The sequence below is a fragment of the Plectropomus leopardus genome, chromosome 17 (assembly GCF_008729295.1).
Source record: "Plectropomus leopardus isolate mb chromosome 17, YSFRI_Pleo_2.0, whole genome shotgun sequence".
Taxonomy (NCBI): domain Eukaryota; kingdom Metazoa; phylum Chordata; class Actinopteri; order Perciformes; family Serranidae; genus Plectropomus; species Plectropomus leopardus.
Window position 1 is genome coordinate 659,044 of NC_056479.1, and position 26,055 is coordinate 685,098.

Sequence of the window (26,055 nt, forward strand, 5' to 3'; positions counted from 1 at the left end):
AACAAGTGAAGAAATGAATTTTAAAAATATTCTTTCAAAATCAGAGGGTAGATGATTTGAGAGAGGAGAGGGCTCCCCCTGCTCCGAGTCCCTCACACACATCAGTGACATCACTGCTGAGAAAAACTCATGAGTTGAAATATGAATCCGATAAGATGAATTACTTTGAGCTTGCATGTTCAGAGACACAGCAGACATGTTAGAAAAGTAGGTTTGAAAAATGAATCATGTGACTAAGAGGCGGGGTCAAGTCCACACTTACAGCATTTTGCTATTCATTTACATCTCAGCTTCACAGGCAGGTGTACTTCTACATGTCAGTGTTTCTGTCAATCATGTCACACAAAACTGCTCTTAAACTCCCTAACTCACACTCAGGCTGTCCACAGGGAAGTTTCTTGGATTTCTGTCTGTGTTTTCCTCCGTCTGTTTTTGTCTGACATACATTTCTACATACATTCATACATTATGACTCACACATTCTCCCTCTGTCTGATCACCTCAACATGTCCTGCATGAGCAGTGTTGGAAGAGCAATAAGTTTTTAGGCTACCAGTTAGTAGTTCACAGCAGGAGATGCTGAACTGCAGCAAAGCTACCTGAGGCAGAAATGTAGTTATTTAAAGCTACTTATAAGTAGTTCAGATCGTTATGTAAAAAAATTGAACCAACTGACAGTGTGTCAATCAGTCATTTGTTTGTCACATGGAAATAATATATGGTACAACTTCCCTTAACATTTATTCATAAATGGCTTTCATTAATACTTTGGACTAAAACTGTGGTCAATCAAAGTTCAATTACAGCAGAGAACCAAAAGTATTTCTTGCTGGTGGCCGTGGCTCAGGATGCAGAGCGAGTCATTCACTAAGGGGAAGGATTGCGGTTTGATCCCTAGCTCCTCCAGTCAACATGTTTAAGTATCCTTGGGCACGATACTGATCCCCAAAATTCTCTTGATGACTGCTCCATCGTTGTATTAATGTATGTGAATGCTTACCAGAGTGGTACCATGTATGGTAACTTTGGCCACCAGTGTATGAATGTGTGTGTCAATGTGACTCATAGTGTGAAAGTGCTTTAAGACTAGAAAAGCACAAAGTACATTTGTTCATAGTTTCAGTAGTTAACTGCACAAAAAACCCACAAAAAAAAATTACTTGTCTAACTTTGTAACTAATATGTAGCTGAACCCCATCAAGCTGCTGCAAAATGTTGCTAAGCTACTATTTAAATTTAAATGTAGTTCACAAGTCCCCAATACTGTGTGTGAGTGTGTGTGTGTGTGTGTGTGTCGGGGAGGACGGGGTGGGGACATTACACCTTGGACCTAAATTCTTAACATTTTTTCAGCAGTAATGAGAAAGAAATGGGAGATTAAGGAGCCTGTAGAGCACCTGTGTATCTGATTGGCCAGGAGACATGACATGCTGAGCTCTGATTGACTGGTTCTATAGTTACTCTTTCACTTATGGATCCTTCTGCCCCTTCCTCTTCCTGGTTTTTGTGTCTGTCAGCTCCCCAGCAGTTTGCCTGCTTGATGCTCTGTGTTTATGTTTCCTCTCATGATTTAGTTGTCTTGGATGATATTGAGTCATTTTTACTAATGATGACATCACCCAAATAGAAAAAAAAGCCTTCCTACAAAAGAAATACATGCCGTACAAAATGAGATTTTTTTTGTGCATATGCACCAACCATCCGTGTAGCCTGTTTTTCCTGCTTGTTTTTTTCCCCCATTTAGAATTGCCCCCTTGATTTGTTTCTCCCATCAGCAGCTGCAACCCCATCATTTATCTATTATTTTGATATTTTCAATGGTGCAGTACCAACTTAATGGTACAATAATTCTGTACAACACTGTCTTGTTGTACAATAATTTGTGTTGTCACAATATTCTTTTAAAATAATATTCTTATTCTTACTAAAGCTCTTCTCCTATTTATATATGTTAAAATACACACACACACACACACACACACACACACACACACACATTCATTTTTTTATTATCTTAATGCTGATATAGGTGAGTGACTATAATGTATCTAAATTTCCCACCAAGAATCAATGAAGTATTTCTGATTCTGATCTCAAAAGTATTTTCTTTAATTTCTTTAATAGGCTGCATTTTAAACTCAGGGTTGGAAAAATATTAAAAGTTTGAAGGTTACAGTTCGTCTGCAGTTAAGTCATTTTCAGCACAAATGTCTCAACTACTTTTGTCCGTTCATCCTGCACTAACGGACCATCAGAGACATGTTCAGTCTCATGTCATAAGTAGAAGCCGAAGATGAAAATGGTTTGTGTGTGTTCCTGCAGTTTTGTAAAAGAAATTTACAAACTTTTGGAGTTTCAATATCTAGTTAAATATTTATATAATATTTGTATTTTGTCGATGTTTTCCCATTTGAATGCATTTGTTAAAATCTGGGAGACAACATCAATAAGTAGACTTAAATAAAATAAACTTGAATTTGATGAATACGCTGTTTTTACATGTTGGACTACAAACCATAAAATCAAATACTAATAAATAAAGCATGCCAAACCTTTGAAACCTATGTAAAGAAAACAAACTGAATTCTTGCCTTGAGATCACTGCTGTGTGACTGATGACATGCAACCTCTTTTTTCAAGAACAGGAAAATTATCCTTGTTACCTGGAAATAATATCAGTACCTGAGCATTTGACTTGGATTAGGATGGTCAGAATCAGTGCAGCACAGACTGATATATCCTGTCGTACAGTGAGGGTCAGCTGCCAAGCTGCAACTATGTTGCGTCCGACAATTCCCATAAGCAACTCAATAGCGTTGTTTGTTACATGTTCCTTGCCAAGTAAATGTCTCTCAAACAATATAGAGTGGTGAAGGGATGACATATTTTTGTAGGCCAACCAGGAAGTGAGCATCGCACTGGTTCTCTCATCAAAAACCTTATGCGATATTTGAATGTGATTTTCGGTTATCGCCAAAAACAAGCTCTCTGACAAACACAAGTTTATTAGACTTACACGTTTTGTCACGCATGATAATTGTCACAGATGAAAACCACTTTTGTGTGTTTTGAAGTGTAAATGAAATAGCCAGAAGCAAAAAGCTATACACAAACTACATCGCGGTTGCATGACTTTTCGAATTTCTGTGTCCGGTGTGATGACATGTCACATACCCGACAAACACTGTAATCCCATTTAGCCACTTGTCAACAACCGCCTTTTTCAAGACAAGTAAAATCTTATAAGTTCAAAAATCGTGTTTAAGTGGACGTATTTTATGTTGCAGGGCAAAACGTCTAAATATCTTTAGCCTGTGTTAAACACAGACCTTATTTAAGGCATTTTACCGAACCCCCCCAAAACCCATAGACTTTAAGACGAGGGAACCACAAATGCTAAAATGCTTCCGCATTTTAGGAGTCATTACTTCACCACTCTATAGTCACATCATCAGGGTCATTTTTTGGACTTTAGAAACCTTGCTTAGAGGATGAGTATTCTTAGTGATGAGTAAACGTAATGATGAATATTTTTTTCTGAGATGGTGCAGGGGAGTAGGGTTAATCTAATCATGAACACCTGCTCCATCCCCAGTGAAAGTCTCAGACCCTTACACACACACACACACACACACACACACACACACACACACACACACAGAGAGAGAGAGGAAGGTGCTGGGCCTGGTGCTGTCAGTGTGTTGTGTTGCTGTGAAGCCTGAAAATGACTTTAAGAATGGTAACTGTGATCACAGAGCTTCTGCAGGACATAAAGAAATCTATTCAATGTTATTAAAGATATGCAGTTTCTCATGTTCCCCGTCATATTTCCTTAATCACATGTTGCAGTGATCTCCAGCCTGATGGCTGAGAGGACTAAATGACTGCTTTGTTCACATGGCACTGTAGGACTCTCTGTCCAACATCACAAGTTAATTATTGCTTTTCCAAATGTAAAGAATCAATGAACCAATGAACAAACAAACAATGGGTTATTTTTTCAGCTGCATATTTTGTGTGCAAAAATCCTTATCTGTAAAGTACTTTCTAAGTTATCAAATAATTGTTGTAAAGTAAAAAGTATTATATTCCATTCTGAAGTTTAGTAGAGTAGAGGTGGAAAGTTGCATGAGATTAAAATACTCAGGTAACTTAAAAGTTTCTTGAATTTGTACTCAAGTAAACGTACTTAGTTACATTCCTGCTCTGGTCAGCAGAGGGATGCAGTGTATGAAATTACAGTAATTGGGATCAATGCACCAAGCATAGTTGTATTAATTTTGCCCTCAAATTTAATAATCCAGTCATTATAATTAGTCTAAAACATCAGATAAATTTGATTATATAATACATTTAAAAAATGTTTCTAAAATGTAAAACATATTTTTCTCTTGAGTTCTCTTGACAACTAATAACATTTTCTGTTACCTTACAGAAAAGCAAAACTAAGAAAACATTGGTGAATCCCAAAAAATGAACCCTAATGATTTGCTTTTATAGTTTTTTATTTTATGTCAAAATCCTGCCTGCATAACTGAGTGTGTTAGCTTTATGAGCAGTGGTCTGGCAAAAACTCTGCAGTTCTTTGATCTTTCCTTTTTTTGTGTGAAGCTGTAGCGGTGACAGTGGCAGTGGCAGTAGGTAAGTGGTGTCCTGTCTCTGACAGACAAGATGCTCTACATTTAGACACAGAATGATGTGTTTTATTCCAATATGAATGTGTAGCATTTTGGAGGCCGGTCTTTTCAGATGACTCATGAGTCTGTCTGCTCCAACATGGTTTCACCATGACTGTCCGTCTGTCCGTCTGTCCATCTGTCAGTCTGTCAGTCTGCGCGTCTCCAGCATGTGTCTGGGCTGAGAGTCTGCAGGAGCACAATATTCATGGGCTTCAGATTTAGCAGAAGGCAGAGAAGAGCAGAGTGTGTTATCCACTGAGAGGAAACCCTTTTTATTGAGTAGTGTGAGTAAAGATAGAGTATATGTAAAGGGTTAAGTGTAAAGACAGAAGAAAACGTGGTTTACTTGTATATTAGCTATATTTACACCTGATTATTTTCATGCTGCACACAATGTTTCCATATAGTTGTAAATAAATGTGATGTGAAACACTGACGCCTGCTGAATGACAGCTGATTCACATGTAGAAAGTGTGACTGTTTTCATGGTGTCAGTTTCCATTTGGAAATGACAGACAGTAGCCATAGAGCACAGAGATCAGTGCTACACCTACAGGATGAGCTACACATGTACAGTCGGCAGTGTAGAGAGGTGGCTGTACTGTTGGGTAGATGTTACCAAGCAGGAAGTGTGTTTACTCTCCTGTGTACTCTGCTAAGTTTTTGGCTGATAGGTGGGTACACCCTGTATACCTGCATGTCCGCTCCAGTACACAGCTGAGTTTGGGGGATGTATTTTCTGAGAAATGCAGCAGCAGGAGTGGACGAGGAAAGCTGAATGAAGCTGAGAGTATGGTTATGATGAAGTTGGGCTTTCAGGTCATTTTCTAAATAGCTTTTAGTGCAGTTTTTTGTGCAGCTACAATTTGATTGATTTATATTTCTAAAAAAAATGTTTTCTTCTCTCAGTCCACCTGAACTTTTAGATTAATGGACAGGTTTCTGTGGTGTGGAACTGATTGGTGTTGACGGATGGTCAGAACATGTTTTGTTCTTGTTTTTGAAAAGAATTCACAAGCACCATGCACCATTACACTATTCAAAACACTGCTGCTATAGTAAACAGGCAGCAACAGCTTTACTCAGTCTGGTAAGACTAGCAGCTAACAGTGGCTAACTTTGGCTAATTTTTGGTACATTTTGCTTAGACCCTTGGACCCTGTTTACACCTGGTATTAACGTGTCTCAAGTGACCACTTTTGACTGGATCTTTATACAGATAAGCTCATAAATTATTTAGTCAGTGATAGGGCTAACTGTTAATGACAGAGCTGAGCCATTTTGGTGTCAGTGTGAGTTGGGACTGTTAAACAGCAGCTGCTGTTTTAGCTTGTGCTAATGGGGCAGATGTAGAACAGACTGTTCCCTGGGAGGAGCACAGCTCCAGAGACGGTCCTTCAGCTCTATAGCTTTGTAATAGCAGCAACTGAAAGTTTGCTTATCCAGTGGGGAGTTGGATATGCAAGCACTGAGGAAGTCCTTCAATGTGACCCAGGACAAATGAAAGTACACATTCAGTACATTTACATGCACAATGTAGTTGATACGGTTATAGCTCAGTGGGCCATTTAATTGGACTACTGTCTTTGTCCTAGTATACAAGCACCTTTCAGCTAGTTGCTATTGGACCTTCATCTGGTTGATCTATTACGTCACAAACCAAACAAGTTAGCAAGTAGCAAATGGGTTGCATGTTGAATGGTTAAAACATGGATAACTTTTCGGTGCTGTACATTTCCTATGCATGGCTCAAAGCCTGACGCAGGGACTATGGAGCAGGTTCACGCCAAGAGCAGTTTAGGTCCGGTTTAAATTGAAGGAGTAAATTGATCCCGACCACATTATCTAGGGGTGTTAGTCCAATGTCAAGAGATGGACTTAATATGATTTTAGTTGTACTAACATGTTTAATTTATTTTAAAAGTCCAGTTTTAGTCTGATTAACATAATAATTCCACTTTTTCTAACATTGTATAAATATACCGAATGCTGAGAGAATGTGACCCTCTGCAGCACAGAGCCCCTCCCAATGTGGCCAGAGTGATCAGATCTTTAAAAGCATCAAGGACAAATTTGGGCATTCACACCTGTACCTAGAACTGTCCACTTGTGACCTAGCCACCCAGGATGCTTGGTAATACCAGGTGTGAACAGAGCCAAACTGTGGACATACAGGGGCCACACACTGAGGCCCTTAGTGTGGATAGAGGCTAGGATGGTGCTTGGTCGTAGTTGGTGGTTAGATTTGAGATATTGTTTCACAATGTCAGTATTTTCTTAAACTGTGAATCGTGTCCCCTCCTTGACACTTATACACTGTAGCTGATTGTTGCTGTCTCTCAACTTTTCTTCCTTTTCTCTCCCTTTCTCCTCCTGCTCTCAAAGAGTTAAAATGGAGGCGATGCCTGCCACTCTCATGTCTGACATACAGGCATGTGCTGCAGCTACATGCACACATGTACACACTTACACACAGCAGACGTGTAGCTGCAGAGGCAGACAGAGAGAGTGAGAGAGGGAGATACCCCTCCCCCAGTACCTCCCTCTGCCTCTCCTCCCCTCTCTCTAAAGTGGGTGTGTATAAGTCGGGGGTGTGCCATATCACATCCACTGCACTAGCTCACATGGTCTGTAGGTGTGTGTGTGTAATTTGTGTGTGCCAGTTTGATGGTCTCAGGCCACATGAAATAGAAAGACTTGTTCGAACAGCAGGATTAATTATTTTGGGTGGGAAAGAAACAAACACCAACTACTCTGCCAAGATGATTGACAGCTTCCATAAATGTATTTTTAGGCAACTAAGAAGCCAAATTCTCTGACTGACAAAATGACAGCATATTTACTGAAAGAATCCTAAAAGATAAAGCTTGTTAAATGCTGTGGTCGTAGCCGTGAGAGAAAGTGTTGAGTGTGCTGCTGGTGAGCAGAGAACAGTGCTCAGACCCACTTGCTGCTGAAAATAGCATTTCCTGTCACAGGTTCTAAATGTCATTGATATTGAAAATTTCCCTTGTTTCAAATAGTTTTCATCTTTGTGTTTTTGTTCTTGTTTGAAATAAAAGATAAGAGACTTTTATCCAAATTCTGCTCAGAGCCACGCAACTAGCTAGGGGCCCCAAAAACAAACAAATTTAAAATGTGAAGGAAGCCTATTTTTGGTTAATTTAAATTAACTTAGTTTTTATGAAGAGGTGTATTCTGTCTATTGAACAGATGTTTATTTTCCGTTTCTTGTAGTTATTTTTATTGCAAATTTTCTACGTATTTGCTTGTTTCAAGATTAATTTTAAAACAGTTCATAGGTACTTTTGAACAACTTTCTTATGATATTTTTTTCAGTTTTCAGTCCACTCCATTTGTATGCTGTCATTGTTTTTGTCTGCTAGTGTCACAGTAATCGGCCTTTGAAGTTACAGCTGCTTCAGGCCTTAAAGCTGCAGCTTGAATTTGTACGAATTCCTCATTATTCACAGCATGTTTAAATAAGTAAAGAAAACCTGCATATCCTTTGCAGCACTCAATGTCATAATACAGTCTGTGCAGCAGCAGCTGTCAATTTCATGCAAACCAGTTTTTGCACAAAATGTAAAACAAAGACAGTTATTTTAAATTTAATTTGAACTTTATTTAAATTCCTCCATCAGTCAAAAATCTTTTTTCAGGCCTCCTCATTTTTTTTTTGATGTTTGAGATCCACTATGCAGACGGATGACTGTGTAGAGTTTATTTCACTGCCTCTCACAATAAAAACTGAAACATGCCTGCAGGATTTACAACGAGTTTGGTCCAGTATGTAACTGACACCAGGATGATGTGAAAACTTGGCTTCCCTAGTTCACACACACACACACACACACACACACACACACACACACACACACACACACACACACACAAACACACAGTGTGTGTTAACTCTGTGTCTGACAGTTAACCCTGTGTCTGACATAAAAATTAACCATATTTTCATAATAACATAGTGTGGATTTCTCAATAAGGGATGTCATTTTAAGAATTTTGAACACACACATATAAATATATATTAAGAAATAATGTATAATGCATTTAAAACATAATCAAATTTAGAAAAAGTGCAAATTACAACCTTTGTTGGCAACTCCAACTTTGCACTAAAGAAAAAAAAGCAAGCATAGTTTGTGGGTGGTAAACATATATCACACCCAAAACTGAGCCACTTTCTACAGTGGGTAAATAACCACTTTTTTAACAACCAAAAAGTTAGTAAGCAGACATTGAGTTTATATTTAAAACTATACAATAAATAGTTTGCTCTAATATTTATTGTTGTTGTGGTTATTTAAATGATCACCAGACTTTTGGACAGTGACACTGAAACTTGTAGCGACTTGTAGCCTTCTGTGCTGTGATAACAAGGACTTAATAGTCAATTATTATTATGTTGTATTGTGTTGTTATTATTATTGAACCAGGTAGTTTGGAATAATTTTTGGTAGATTACCAAGAAAACTAAAACACATAGAGAACCCTGACCTCACTACAATTACATGTTAAGGTAAAATGGGATGGCTGGTAAGATAAAATTAGAAAATCTTGTTTGTTTCTTTAATAGTTGAATCCATGCATCAGGTCAGTCATTGATTTATTAAATTATGAATAACCTGTAACTATTCAAAGTGAAAGATTGTCCAACTTTTATGCCATATTTTCCCTGTTCTTTTGCTGAATCTTTCTCAGTGCCATATTGTCTTCACAATGGACATGTTTGTGTGCTTGCATGTGTATAACAGTGATGGCTATTGTGGCTGACACATACTCACAGCATCGTTGTTAATATTGTTTGACAAAAATAATAAAATGTCTGTAAAATTACAGGTTGGCACATGATTTTATGGCACCTGGTAGCCTAAAAATATACTGTTTTCTATTTTACCTAAGTACATTAAGTTCTCACTCAAAACCCTTTCTTTTTTTTTTAAAAAAAAAAGTGTATTGCGAAAATATTTTCAATAAAAAGTCAAATAATTTATATAATGCAAAATCAGTATGCTTCTCCTTGGAGGTTCTGTGCCAGTAGATTTTTTACTCTTTGGTATGCCCATACTAGCTATCTCGACCAATGAAATTATTACGTCTTTTTATTATTATATGTGTTAAACACATTTGTAATAACAATGCAAAAACACATTTGGTGACTGGCTGCTAATAGGCCTAATTAAATATGTAAAACCTTATTTATCCCATTTTACCTGAGGTCTCACATTACCTTCCTTCACCCTGGTGATAGTTTTCAGCTGATTCTTTATTCCAGGGTTAACTGATGGGAACGAAGTGTGTCAGTATTCTTGTTGGCTTGTGTTCACTTACACTGCTGTGGTGTGCAGGAGTGAGCAGCAGTGACTCGCTCAGCCCTCTGCTGGCCCTCTGCTGCTCACAGCCACAAACAAGGGAATGAAAGGCAAGGAGGGAGCTGTGTAAGTGTGCCTGTGTGTGTGTGTGTATATGTGTGTGTGAGCGCGCGCTAGAGACGGGCCCCTTTCCTTGCTGCTTCTCCATTGGCTTCTGCAGGTCCCGCCCTGCTCCTCGGCGATTCAAAACAAAGTGCAGGGTGACGTCACACACTGGCTCTGGTTTAGACAAAGCAGGAACTCCCTCCTTCTCTCCTCCTTCTCCCCCATTTTGTTTTTGAAGGAAATTGGAGGCCGCAGAAACTGGACTTAGTTGAGCAGACAGACAGAAGAACAATAGAAAGGTGTTGGATTGTTTCCGCACAGGCAGCTGCTCAGGTGCTGACTGAGCCTGCTGCTGAGAGGGACCAGGCCTCTCTCTTTTTAGAATCAATCAAGAAATTCAACAAAATTCCTCCTGTAAATTAAAATTTCTGACCTGCAGGAAATCCTTACAGAATGTAAATGAGTTTGAGTGAATTTATAATATAAATAAAGATTAGTTAATTAGATTTATTCAATTGTCATGGTGCAGAGTTCTCATCCATTGACTGTTAATGAGAACATTACTAAAGTTCTGTTGTTCTGACTTAATTCAATTTAAGTTTGATCCATTACAAATACATCATCACTATTTCCACATTTTAGACACTTTGTATAGCAAACAGGACAGCTAGTAAACTGTTCAAACAATGTCATTTTTTTATTCTCAGTCTAAATGAGTTTTCCTAAACAGAGAGCTTCAACTGCAGCTCTTAAACATCACAGAGATTATTCTCTTTAACAACTTATCATAAAAGCTCAAATACTCACCCATGGAAAAATGACAAATTCAAATTAACATAATTAAGTTACACAAATATATCAAATTAAAACGGTTACATTGTTATTCTGTCATGATCTTTTTTTGTTTTGTCACTTCCATAAATGTGCCTGACTGTAAGTTAGAAAATCTTCCTCTTTTTCTGAATATTGATTTTATATTGGGAATGTTAATGAATGATTAATTTTCAGCTTTACATGCTATTCATTCACATAATTTCGCTGTTTGTGTGTTAACTAAAATCTAACGATTATGATTTACTTATAACTTCCCTTAGAAATTAGGTTTGCTCTATTTCAGTCTTTAATAGGAGCTAATCCTTTGTTAGACCTTTCTTTTCTATGTAGGCCTATGGAAAAGCATGTTTTTTTTAAATTGCATTTCAAATAGTCTGTTGTTTTAACTGAATTAATTGAAATTATACTTTGCCTTTGAATGGCAATGTTTGTTTTTTGTTATGTACTGTATATTTCCGTTTTTATTATTATGTCCTGTCTTTTCTGTGATAATGGCTTGGTGTTTCTTTAGAGAAAAAATATTTTTTCATAACCCTTAGTTTGGTTTTCCTGCAGAAACATTTTCAACATTTTTATAAAAGAGAATCTTTCTCATTTTCTCTGACTCTTAAATTAAAGGCGAAACATAAATAAAAATAAGATGAAATATTTGACATGTTATTAGTTAGAATTTACTTTTTCTAAATTGTGATCTTATTCTCAGTTTGAATTTCGGTGTTGGCACTGTCCTTGATGATTCAATAGAATATGTTGGTTGTATGGATTATTTCTCCCCTTTTTTTTATTTCTATTAAGACAGTTTGGGTTAGTGTATTTGCATATTAAGTCCTGTCCCCGTGAACCTGTCCTCACGTCGTTTCCCATCATTTAAAAAACTCGTGTTTGAGTGATAAAGAAATAAAGATCAAATAACAGCATTTGTGGCTCGGCCGCTATGCAGCAGTCACTGTGTCCTTTTTGTCACCGTTCAGCTTCAGGGGTGTCTCTAGCAACATTTTCAACACACAAAAACACTTCATCATAATAATTATCATTTGCATTTAACTTAAAAACGAGGCATCTCAGTTAAGTTCTTTTTTAAATACTCAGCGTTTCACTTTTTGCCACAAAACAGCCTGAAAAGTGGAAACCAATGCGCTCCAGCTTCGGCTTTCTCTCAGCAGTCTGCCGTGTTTAATGTTCAGTCCTAAGTGTTGATATAGGAACCTTTTTTTGTCCGAATTTACTCATCATCTGCCTGCGCGCACGGAGAGCGGCGCGGAGATTGAACCGGTGCTCCGTTAGAAAAGCACGAGGACAGCCCGACACTTGAGTGAGAGCAGCACGGGAGCCATTCTTCCCTGCTGTATGTTCTCCTCCCCCCGCTGCCATATCTACAGCACCAAGCCCCCATGCTCTATTTCATGGCACACATTCTATAGTAGTACCCTCCTCCTCCTTCCCTCCTCCTCGCGCAGAGTTGTGCGGTGCGGACAGCCCCTCCCATCCCTCGCGCCGCTGTAGTAACTACAGAGTAGTTTTTACGCACTTTGTGAATGGAGGAACGCGCTCGCGCTCCTCTGCTCGTGTACGCGCGGAGAGAAAAGCAAAAGGTGCGTGCGAGAAAAGGTGTCTGTATCCAGATCATGAGAGAAGAATGTTGTAAATACAAGCTGTGGTTACTTCTGTGTTTTTCACACATTCTGCGCCTGTATGAATTGTTTACATGAGGGTCATCGAAATGACGCACGCGCCGTTGTGCGCGCACACTGAGGGAGGTGTGTCTTGTTTTAACTGGATGTATTTTCTTGTGTTGCTACTGAGACTGCAGCTGCGACTGAAACACAGTATCAAACAATCATCATTCCGTCCAGCTATCAGTTCATCCTCACGTGCCCCTGCTAAACTGCTGTGAGATCACACAGAGGGCTCGCGTGAAGCACTATTTTGCTGCTGTTATGACACACGCACATCCTGCACGAGCGCATGTTCATGAAATGGCGCATGTGGTGTGATCGCCCTCCTCCTCCTCCTCCTATGTGCTGTGTTCTGGTGAATTCTCCGCTGTCATGTGACCGCACACTCATTGTAGTAAATGGGCGTTGGTCAAGATGGCTGCCTACTGGTTCTCACGTGTGTGTGTGTGTGTGTGTGTGTGTGTGTGTGAGTGACAGAGAGGGAGAGGTGTTTGATTGAACCAGAAAATGTGGCTTTTGCCTTCACGTCTTTGTGGGAAAAGGCAACATGGCGGCACACAGCCTACATGTGTCCACCGTCCTTAGACCTCTGACCGGTGTGTCTCTTTCCCTCTGACATGGAGATGTTTCACTGTGTTTGAAAGACACCGTGAGAATGTCCAACCCGGTGGAGTGGAGTCCCACAGGCACCGAGCCTCTGTCTCCGGCCTGCAGCCTGGTGAAGCTTCTTTGTATCTCTCCTTTTTTGTTTAAATCCGAGTAAATCGCAACAATGTTGCGAGGCTGCAACATCGGTCGCGTGCACGTCTCTCCACCGGAAACACATCACATCTGTTTGATCTTACACCCTCATGATATGGGTAATTGTTTGGACACGGACAGAGGTTCCGTTCATTAATGACCATATAGAGTAAATGCACGCGCCCGGTAGGCCTCATATTCCCGCCCAGGCCCAGCGGAAAGCCCAGACACGAAATGGCTATAGGCTTCACAAATGGCAAGTAGAGGAGGGGGAGGTGCTGGTGGAGATGGCCAGCTCCTCACCACCAGCTCCTCTCACTCGTCAGGCTTCAGCTGGCGGGATTTCATATTCAGGAAATACATACAGGCCGTCATTTCACAGGTTCTTTCCGAGGGTCCGGTGTCACATACACACACACGACCAGGTGGATCCGCTTCTCCTGGTCGACACCAGCCTGCGGCTTTTCCTTTTTTTTCTAACGCCCCAAAATGAGCAACGAGGTGAAAGCTGTGTATGTATCCATATATATTTTTTGAATTCGCGTTCATTACTTAACGGCGAAGCTGAGTCACTTCCACTTTCTCAAAATGGAGATCTCGCAGCTTCAAAATGGAGGGCGGCCTGCGGCACGAGCTGCAGGCGGGGTCACAGTGGAGAGCAAAGCCTAAACTTTGACCCATAGTGCTGCACGCTGCCCCCCTTCTCTTTACAGAAATGAATTCCAGACTGAGGCCTCTACTCTCATTAACATGTCGCCCACCCTATGTTCAGTGGGAAAAAAACAAAATCATACATCCTTTTTCTAGGCTACATATCTATCTATCTACACACATACATATATATATCAGATGAGCATAGCATGGCATTCATATGGTCAGGTGTGTTTTCTTTAGAAACAGTGAGCTTTATTATTTCTCTTGCTGCTGACACACTATGAGTTCTCTTGACATGACTGGAGTAGGAGCAGCAATTATGACAATAATCAGAATTGCTGTGTGTGAAAGTATACAGACAACTTAAGGGAAAGATATTCACGATATTCGTGTATTTTTCGGGTCATGGCGGCATCATTATTAAATTTTGATTGGACACGATTCACCTTTGAGTAGGATTCAGTGGACCAATGACATTGTAGCAATTGAGTGAGATGACCTTTCCCCTATAAATGTGGGCCAATCAGAGAGCTGTGACAGCTCTGACAGGGCACTGCTCCCTCTGCACGCTGGGGCTGCGGTCTAACAGTCCAAATAATCTCCTTTCTTAACCACTTTGCCTTGACCTGGATAGAAAACATGATGAGGTCAAGGAAAGATGTGAAGGAGAATTCATAGGGACTTAAGAAAAGACAACGGTGTTGTTTAGAGAGTCTGGCTGCTCTTACACCAGGCTCTGTATAGACCAAAGTTTTTTTGGTGAATTGTTTTCATTTATCTGTTTTCTTTTAACATCTGGCGATTTGATCATTTTTCCTCTTGAAACACTTTGCAATGTGGATCTTGAAAATTGCTGTTTAGAATAGACTGTTGGATAATAATAATAATAATAATAGCAACAACAACAACAACAACAATAATTGTAATATTTATTATTATTATTATTAGTAGTAGTAGTAGTAGTAGTAGGCTTTCTTAATTACTTTGTCCAGTACATTTTTACCATGTTATTTATGCACAATATATAAATGTGGACAACCCAGTGAAAAGTATGACTTCATTAGAAAATTAGAATTCAGATGAAAAAAAAAAATATATATATACTATCAGTCACAGAAGTGAAACGTAATGTTGTCACTCAAGATGTTCACTAATGCTCACCCTCAAGCACACTCATATCGCTATGAATCCCAATTAGTATGACTATATGAAAATAATTGTCAAAAATAATACTTAATTACAGCACTTAAGTATTTTTTTGTAGTACCTATACTTTACTTAAGTTTTATAGCTGTCACTTTTCACTTTTATTCCCCTACATTTCCCCCAAGCATCTTACTTTCTTACTACAAAACAGAAAAGGAACTTAGGAGGAGGTGGATGGGCAAAATAAGGAACTGGAGGGAAGGAAAAATGGATTTTGTTCTTTTAGTCCTTTGGTTTAAAATATACCTCTTTTGAAAAACAAGTTTAATTGTATCCTCCACATTAAAGGTGTTGTATGTTACAAGTAGAAAACATAATAATTTTCAAAATTCTGACGGCTTGCTTTTTTATCACCAGCATTTACTTGTACTGGGGAACTTTCACTACTTATGTACATTTAATATGATAAAATTACATTTGATACTCAAGTACAATAAATATCAGATACTTTAAAACTTTTACTCAAGTAATAATCTAAATGGTGGCTTTAACTACTATCAAAATCATTTTCTGGTAAGAAATGTGTACTTTTACTTAAATCTGGCTTCAAGGTACTTCCTCCACCACCACTACTTTACATATCATCATTCTTCAGTTTCAAATAAGCTGAATTAAAAACATCTGGCCCAAAACATCCCCTTATGTTCTGGTTAATATGTGAGATTGATTTTGTAGAGACGTTTGTTGTCACTCTGATTACAAGATACAAGGTAGAGGGGTAGATTTATTTGATTTTTTTTAAATGTAGTTTAAGAAAAAATGAAATTAATGAAATTAGAAAATAAGTCCCTAAATCCTGCTACATCTTTTTGACGTTGATGGAGGAGTTGAGGAGTCTCAGGGTGAACAGACTGTGGCTGGGGTGGCTGCTGTCTTTCAGTGTCCTTTGAGCTCTGTGCAGACACCTCACTTCACCAAGGTCACTGATATTTTTGCTAAGAAGCTCCATTAAAGAAAACAGTAAATATTAAATACATCTACCACCAAATATAATAACGAAATGTGCCTGTAAGAAGCACTGTAAAATATGTTTTTCAAAAATACATACATTGATGACAAAGATGTGATTATATGCCTGTGCATATAGCAGCATAAGAACCAGTGCAGCTCAGTGAACTCCTTACATGTTGACTTGATTGTGCTTCATACAGGCTGCGGTTGTGAAATGTGACAAAAAAGTGGATTTCCCAAAGTACGGTTGATGCAGTTCATCATTTTAAATGTTGCCGCTGCAAGGATTTGTGGGATGTTACCGTCTCCTGTGGTAAAGGATGGTCCAGCGTATCCTATTCTAAAAGAAATGATGAAGGAAGCACTGAGGCACCATCCCTTAATATTAAGAGAAATGTAACAACTCTTGTGATGGCAGACGCCCAGTCACTTTTTCAAGCTGCTTTCTGACTCACTCAGACAGAATGTAATGCTATTTCTCATTTCTTATAGATCCACAAGAAATGATCCACCAGTGCCTACATTGGTATTTTTTGCTGATTGTGATGTCATTTTGAGTATCTTAAAGTGCTTCATATCCTTAAAATCTGCACAACCCTAAGATAAAAGATTAAATTAAAGATCTCATTTTAGATCTGTTTACACAGAATCATGCAAATACCAAAATATGTATAATCATAGATGTTAAAAATGCAATCATATTAGTCAAAGTGACTAAGGTGAACCACCTCAATACTTCACATAACAGCTAAATCATGACAATAGCTCTAAATAAAGTAATAGCCTAATATTACTAACTTTTGCCACGATCAGTTTCTCCAGGAATTCGCAATGTTGCACAACAATTTACACAAATTCGGCCAATCTCTGTGAAGTCTGCATGGCCTAAGAGCTAAATCGGCGCTATCAGCAACAATTCCCCAAACTGCATTTCCCAGGATCCCCCTCTGTCTACTCTGAACTCTGCTTCTTAAAAGAGCAACAATCTCTGGTTAATGTTCCTATAATGTGGGTCACCACAGTATCGTTAAAAAAAGAAAAGTCTTTTAATGAAAAAAAAACCTTAAAAATGCACTTAAAACCTCAGTCCCTCAATGCACAATCAATCTATATACATCTTTTTTTTCATGACAACCTGGGCTATGAGAATATTTAGGCTACAGTGATGTCACTTGAATTTACAAATAGTTATACCGATACCATAAAGACAAAAGAAAAAACAAGCAGGAAATGGAATTGTACAGATCTTGAGTAATAAATCACCCACAAGTATTATGTACAAGCTTTTTTCCTGTAGAAAACCTTTCTCCCAAATGTTGGGAATCAGAAAGTGAAAAAAGAAATATTAAAATTAATATAGTTCAAAAAATGGACACACTTTTCCTAAAAAAGTCCCATCGAATTTTTTTGTTTTGTTTTGCAGTTGTTTGTGTGTCCCATTATCTGTGCCATTCTGCAAAGCAGCTCCTCTCTGTGATGCAGCAGAGGGCCACATCACACTCCTGACACTTCAGAGAGGGCCCTGATTCTCCTGCCTGCTCTGCCTGCAGTGAACACAGAGTTTGCATTCATATGAGGCCCTGATCCTTGTTAGACTGTCTCTTGATTTACCCTTGTCTCATTATTATTATTATAGGGGCTACCAGCGTTTATTCTAATGCAGGAGGCGCTCCCAATAACACAGAACGACAGAGTAGGATTAGGCCAATCACAGTGCAGTTTGCTCCAGATGACATATGGCATATGTAAGCTGATACAAAGCGTCGGCTCGTCCTCTGATTGGTGGATAAGAACAAAACAAACCTCTGACCTTTCCAAAGGAACTATGGGAAACCAATATGGCATCTAGCATTGATGCTGAAGTACATGTATCATCGAAATATGATTAAAATATGGATGGAAGACACCTAATATTGGATCCATCATTACAGATTTATTGAACAACGTCCTGTAAAAACACCAGATTTCTTAGAGAGTTTTTTCTGCGCTAGTGGGACTGTGCACGGTGTGCTGTCGGCAGTACCTGAGGGAGTGGAGGGGCTGAGAGGGACCCTCTGTGATCATGGTGGCTTTCATGATCACTAGCAGAGGTTACTAAGTTCAGTTAGGGGATTTTAAGTGTTGTAAACATATTTTTCTTTTTAAAAGATGCATAAGGGCAGAATAATCAGACTATATGAAGCTATCAGGTAAAATCTGTCCTCTTAGTGACAGTGACTTATGGTGTATGGCTGTTTATTTTTCTATGAGTTTATTTTTCTCTCTGAGTTTACTTCAAGTGTTGTTTGTTAAGTAACAGTTGCTGACAGACCATCTTTTTCTTTTGTATATGTATATGTGTTTTGAGAAAGGGACAGGTAAAATAAGATTTCTTTTCCTTTTCCCTGCTCCTTTACGGCCATGTAATGTCTATTAGAGTGGTTTTGAATCTAAATGTGATTGCTGTGGATTTAAATGACTGGAACAAGTAAAAGTGAAATGAAATTATTTAGTGGTGAGCCGATTGTTTCCTTTGTGTCTGTAAGGGAGCCCCCCTCCCCCCCCCCCCACCCTAAACACACTTGCTCTTTTGCCTCACACTTGTTTTTCACGCTCCGGCATTTCCACATGTTTACAGTCGGCAGTACACACTCTCCTCCACTGAGTGACGCGCTCTGCATGGGTTAGCCAGCATGGAATCTGCGCCTCCTCCTCCCTTGCATTCCTCTCTTCTCCCTCATCCCTGATCCCACTGCCTCCTTTTACTTGTGTCTCCCCCACCTACTTCCTCCTCCTGCTTGTGCAGTCTATTTAAAGTCTTGCATCCTTCAGCAGTAGGGGAAGGCTGTGAGGGAAAACTCCAGGAGAGGGAGGGGAGAGGAAGGAGGAATGGAAGAGAGGAAAATGGAGAGATGCAGAAAGGTGTAGGCAGGAAGGAACAAAGACGCAGTCAAAGCTACAGAGATGAGACAGATTTGGACACAGTTTGCACTCTTTTGCAGATATGATGGAGTCTCTTAAGTCATGTTTTCACATAAATGTTGTGCAAAGTTTTCAAAGAAGACGCATTTCCTTGAGCCAGTATGAGTCTTCAGGAAGGGTCCAAATCACTTGATAAAAACAGTGTGATCAGCCCCCTGAGTCTCCTGCTGGTGTGTTATGGTGAATGGTGTCTGTAATTGTATCATAACTGATGACTTCATGATGTAGCAGACTTTCTGATAGATGCCTCAGACCTAGTCACTGTGGTGATGCTGGGGATTGTGGGAGGGGTCAGTGGGTGGAGCTGTGATGGTTTTTAGCTGATGGGGTGGATGACAGGTAGGTGGGATATATGATTGGAATTTGTCTGGTAACAATGTTCTGCACGTTGGATGATGGTGTTTGGTTGCCTCAGCTCTCTTGTTCCTCACTAATAGCAATAAAAAATTCATCTGTGATTTTATGCTGGCTCGATAGCTCTTATAAAATATTAAGCTCCTGCACTTCTGTGCTCCTCCAGCTCGCAGCCAGCATTTGCTTCGTGCTCGGGGACATTTGAGAGCAAGCTGCACTGTCAGGGGTTTGTGGTGGTTGCATGTAATGACTGGACTGTACAACCGGGTCTCTAATGTGCCTTACTAAACAGAAGTTAAAGAAGAGGCTGGAGCAGTAAAAATCAACATAATAATCCATCACTTAACTGCCTCTGGAAAGTAAGAGTAAGTAAATGTTGAACATTTTGGGAAATATTTGCTTTCTTGCAGAGAGTTAGAAAAGAAGAGTACTCATTGGATAAAGGTTTCAGACAGCAGTCTGTTAGCTTAGCACAAAGACTGAAAACATGGAAAGAGCTAGCCCGGCTCTGTGTCATTAATTATCAGTGGCTGACGAAGTACCTGAAAGCTATACCTGAGTAAAAGCACAGAGCTGGTACCAGAAAATTACTTTGGTAGAAGTCATTTGTTAGAATATGTAAAAGTCTTGAAGTATCTGAAATTTACTGTACTGAAGTATCAAAAGTAATTTACTTGTATAAAAGTATTGAAAATAAAAGTACAAGTAAATGCTTTTTAAAAAAAAGAGGTCAGAATTATGAGTTATGAAGTTTATTTCGTTGTAACATAAACCACCCTAAAAATTGAGACAAACTGGAAGAAAAACAAGGTCATTTTTTAAAAATACATCTTAAAGAATTTAAAGAACAAAATCCAGTTTTGCCTTTACTCCCACTACTTCATTCATCTGTCCCCTCCTTCTTTCTTAAGTTCCTTCCCTACTTTGCCTATTTTGCAGTAAGTTACTAAAATGCTCGGGGAAAATGTAGTGGAATTAGAGTATGCATTTTATTTAGGGAATATAACGGAGTAAAAGTGAAGGTTGAGAAATATTTAAAAAGTCAAGTAAAGTACAGATTGTCCCAAAACATATTACACTATTGCTAGTTAACATGTTTTATTTTTTTTGTTTAAGAAAAAAACATATCAAGAAATGGCCCAGCACATAACTTTTGTAAAATGGCAAATTTGTAAAATGGCAGTTTTACACTTTGCTTTTTGAAATTGAAACTGTGACTGAAGCAGACAGTGTTGTGATTGACAGAGGAAGTTTGTCTTGAAATGGGGAAGAGCTGGCCTGGAGACACCGTCAACCACTTTGTTTTTGAGTGTGTGATGGCCATTTGTTCAGTGTGGTCTGGAGGCACTTTGGTTTATCATGTTGTTTGTTGGTGATGTCACTGGAGACCCTGAGCAGTTGTGTAGTGTGTGTTTGTGTGTGTGTGTGTGTGTGTATGTGTGTTGGGGGGGGGTCTGTCCAGCAGCAGCAGCTTGATGTCTGAAATTATGTACTACTAATGCTCATCCACACTTTAACTTCCAAATATATCCCTTTGTGTGTGTGTTAATATGTGTGCATATCTACCTGATTTAGCACATGAAGATAGTAGTCAGTAGCTGTCATCTGGGTTGCATATGCTCACCTGGAGAAGGTATCAGTCAGACCTACCAAACAACACACATTATCCCTCATACAAACAAAGTCATAGACTTATTTAATCTTTTGATGACATTCAAATATGTGGCACTGAACTGCATTGTGCCCACAGTACTGTGAGTGTTTTTATATGAATGTGTGTGTGTAGACTGCTGGGAACAGTTTTTATTGATTTCAGCTCATAATCTGTCTCTGTTCAACTGTGACTCATATGTAATCATCTTAAAACAAGTTCTGCTAAGCAACCTTTACACACACACTTTTTCTCTGAACTTTCAAGGTAACGTGGTGCTCATTAAGATACACTACTACAGCAACAACTGCCGGCTCCTCACCAGATCAAGTCAACTATAGAAGTAATAATTATAGATCCAATCAACTCTAGATCCTATAACCGATAGATTTGATCAGCTATCTGATCCAAATAGATCTAATCAGGTGGGCATCTTAAATGCAGCTCTGTTTACAAAAGGAAAGGCATCTGAGAGAAGTCACTTGACATTTGCACTAGAACACCAAGATAAAATGACATACACTTAATCACACTTGTGTCATCAGCTAAACACAAGCCTTATTGTGCCTCGGAGCTGTGTAACAGCACCACAGCCAAAGCTAGGACTCTGCTCACTCCTTTACTAATACCTCTTTTTCCACCAGAATTAATACTACACGCAGGTTTTTTGAACATGGGCAAACCTGCTAAATATGAGCGATTGACTGTATTCCCACTTCTATGGAGCGCTGATTGTTAAGTTGTGCACTCTGAAAGAAAAAGCAACATTTTGCAATATTTAGCTCTAATACTCTTATTTTTAAACTTTTCCAGGTTTATTCTTTTTGTGAAAAATATGTTCAAGATAATTTCACTGTTAAAAATTTTTTTTAAAATTAAATATAAATGTTATATGTTTTATCTTAATGTTATATGTTAAATCTAAATGTTAAATATTAGATCTAAATGTTACATGTTAAATGTAAATGTTATATGTTAAATCTAAATGTTAAATATTAGATCTAAATGTTACATGTTAAATGTAAATGTTATATGTTAAATCTTAAATCTAAATGTTAAATCTAAATATTAGATGTTAAATCTAATTGTTACATGTTATATCTCAATTTTAAATCTTGAATCTAAATGTTATATGTGATATCTAAATGTTAAAACTTAAATCTAAATGTTATGTTATATGTAAATGTTAAGGTACTTCCGCCAAAAAAGGGAAAGAAAAACAGAAGTTAAAAAGAACAAAAACAACTAAATTACCAGAAAGAAGTTGTAATAATTCTGTAACATAAATTGCTTTTTTTTTGTTTTACCTTTGAAATTTTTGCTTATCTTTCTTTTCTGTTCTCTTAATCTTCTCATTTCTTGCAGTTTGTGAAACATTTCTCTCCAAGTTGCTCATGGCATCATTTTTTCCCCATGTTTTTGAAAGAAATCAGCTCAGAGGTTTAAATACTTATGAAAGGCATCTGAGAGCAGCACAAGAAAAGGATGTAGGCCTAAATCCACAGGGTTGAATGTAGAGGCAGCTGTGGAAGTTAATGACACATATAGACTGTTAGCCTTTAGTGATAAAGCGCTGGAAGTTCTGACTACAAAAGTCTAAAGGCTGTGACACACCAAGCCGATGGTTGGCTTTGGTTTGACGGTGTGTCCTGCACTGTTGGCCCTCATCTGCTTTTTTCCAGCCAATTCAGCATGTTGAAGCTGCAGCGGCAACCATGGAGGCTGTCTGTGAATGAAATCACTCTGACTGGCTGCTCAGCTCTGCACATGAGAAGAGAAATGGAACTGAAAGATGTAAACAAACAGCTTAAGTCAAGAGAGTGAAAAGTTGGGATTTTTTAAACCATTGAGCTCCTTAACGGAAATGTTTCCTGATGGTTTGTGTTGTTGGTAAATATGCTTTTATCTTTCAAATCTTAGATTGTGTTGTTAATGTGCTAACTGCCTAACTAGCATCATGGTGGTCTTCCTTTTTCCCATTTCCAATGACCATTACAGATGACCGCTGTCTGCTTGTATGAAGGGGTATTTCCTTTTAGGCATGTGCAGAACGTGCAAATGACTGTCAGTGACAAAAGTAATAATCCGTGCTTGTTGACTGTTGGTCTGGTGTGTTTCTGTGCAACTTTTTGGCTGAGACTCAGTGACATGAGGGTGGCGCAGCAGGGGTTTTTGTTGCTGCTAGTTCCCTGATGTTGGTTTGGTTGTGTCACAGCCTAAAGACAACTCCGTCCACACAGACATGCCTCACTTTGGTTCCGAAGCCCCCCTCTGTCTGGTCTGAGGAGCTGGAACCCCAGGCCCTTGACCTCTCTGGGAGGCAAAGCCTTTTTCTCCTCATTGAGGATTGCACTCTTCATCCTCTTGGCTTCTTTTACTTCTTCCCATCTTTCTCTCCAATCCTTTGTTCTGCTGGAGTCTGGAGCTAAGCATGGATTTAATACCTTCACAGCTGAGGGAACCTCAACAGCTCCAGTTTTTACGTTCCACTTGAGACATTTTTAAGCTTCATTGATGATGTGTTTCCATCTTTGCATATCAACAATGAGTCATAGAGGGGGGTCTCTTCCTTGTCTAGTGGCGCAAATGTATTTTCAATGAAACATTTTACACTTATGTTATTGATTCCCAGTCTTTTGTTTGTTATTTTTTGGTTATGTGTACAATGACATCATGGAATCCACTGCAGCAGTTTGCTCAGGTCACCACCATGTTGGTAAAAGATAAAGATTTTGAAAAAGAAAACATATGAGTGAACGAGTAGAAGGCAAATGTGAATCATGTTGTTCTGTTGTCCATCTGCTCGCCCATCCATCTTCTTTTGCCCGCCCATTCCTAACCTGTTGCCATGGTTACAGCAAATGGGATAGGCCGTGGGTTGGCAAGCGGCAATGGTAGGGGTCAAACCAGTTCACTGTTGGGGGCTTGATGGGGGTTGGGATGTGTGTGTGGGGAGGGGGGTTGGGACGTGGTGGGTGAAGAGGATAATGGGGCTTGATGTGTGTTGATAAGGTGGGTAAGTGTGTGTGTGTTGGGATGATGTAAGTTTTGAAGTTGTGCATGTAAAAAACAGGTCTGTTTTGTTGTTTGGAAGGTTGTGGGATGGAGTTAGTGACCATAGCAAAGCACTGATCAAGTATCAAAGGAATCTGTGTTTTTGGGTAGGGGGGTGTCAGGTATTTTGGATGCACAAAAGGCTATTCATGTGCGCAGGAGCCTCCTGGGAGTTTGGGTGGGGTTTAGTATGGGAGCTATAGATGGGGGTTGGTTGTTGTTGGGGTCTAAGGCCATTGATGCTCAGTTAGGTGGGGTTCAGGGTTGGATAAAGAGTGATAAAGATGGAACACTGCCCTGTTTCACATTTCAACTCCAGCAGCTTCAGTAAGAAGGCCAAGGGTGAAAGGTTCAGCTCTGATGCAACAGATGGAAAATAGTGTGTTGTGATGACATCAGGATTTGTTATACAGTCTGATTCTGGAGCATTGTTTTGTTTCAGCTTTGGTCTAGACACACCTTCCTCGGGTCAGCTTTTATATGGGACTGAGCCAAGAAACAAATGAAAATAACATAGTCATGATATCCTTTACATGCAAGCCTTTCAGTAAGACACCTTAGTTTTATACTACAAGATCGAGTAATTCTAATATGTATGCTATATAATGGTTATGTTTTTTTTCTCTGCAACAATTTATCAGAAGGGGTCAGATAAAGAAAATGCAAAAGAATTGGAAAAAGCAGAATTAATGACAAAATCCTCCTGTCACTGAACAATACCAAAGATGAGAGTTCTCAAGAGATCACAAGACTCAAACCCCAAGGAGATTGCAAGAAAAGCAAGAAGCGCTTTCTGTTCCATGGGAAGAGGGTCATTATTGTGCACGCCCATATGCAGCAGTAAGGCAATGAAAGACAAGACACAGCCATGAGAACATGCACCCCAACATGCATAGCCCAACCTAAGCAAGCATAGCCCAACCTGTTCACACAGCGACACCCAAACTGATGCAGACACGATTAGCCGCACAAACAACCTTCAGGATTAAGATGCAGTTGCACACATAGCTTTACCGACTGCCACCTTTCTACTCAACGGACTACCCTTCCCCCACTCAGTGTGTGGGTGGTTGAGCATGAAGCTGGCCCACTACTTGTCATTGATGCAGTGGTTTTCTGCAACAATTGGAGCTCAAGCCTCATAATGGTGGACTACAGCAGTTGGGATAAAGGGTGTTGGGGAAGTGGAGAAGAAAACCTGTTGGAAATGCCTCCCACCCTCAGGCAGAGATGTGTTTGTAGTCCTGTCAGAATTAGAATCCATACAGCAGCAGCAAGACATGTCTAACAATTTATCGGAGTTAACAGAGATAGTGGTACAGAGGGTTCAGGGACATCAAGATCTCATGGGCAATATAACATATATATATTTCCCACCAATAAGCTTATATTCACCTGCTCCATCTGCATAAATGGAGTGTTTGGGCCTAAAGTGGAGTAAGAAGGGCAGATGAACACACCAACAGTTCTGGCAGTCCCAAAATGGAGCAGCAAAGCTTGGCTGGCCTTGACCAGCGATGTCTTTTGGTGAAGTATGTGTTCTTATTTTAATTCAATATAAATGTCAGCATAGGGGCAATGTGTAAAGGGTCCTGTTTCGTCATTCGACCACTCAAAGCCCTTTCACACTATAAGTCACATTGACCCATTCACGCACTGGTGGCCGAGACTTTGGACAACAGCCATTGGAAGCAATTTGTGGTTCAGTATCTTGCCAAAGGATAATTTGACATGTTGACTGGAGGAGCCGGGGTTCGAACTGCCAATCTTCCGATTAGTCGAAGACCCACTCTACCTCCTTAGGCCCAGCTGCAGGTGTTGTCTCTTGACAAAAATAATGTTTTTCTTAAAGTCTGTGTGTT

General features: G+C 39.3%; 1 protein-coding gene across 1 annotated transcript in view; it reads left to right on the forward strand.

Moving 5' to 3' along the window:
* LOC121957012 (insulin-like growth factor 2 mRNA-binding protein 1) overlaps nt 1-26,055 on the forward strand; it is a 58,668-nt gene that overhangs the window by 15,084 nt on the left and 17,529 nt on the right. The gene's annotated exons all lie outside the window — the stretch shown is intronic.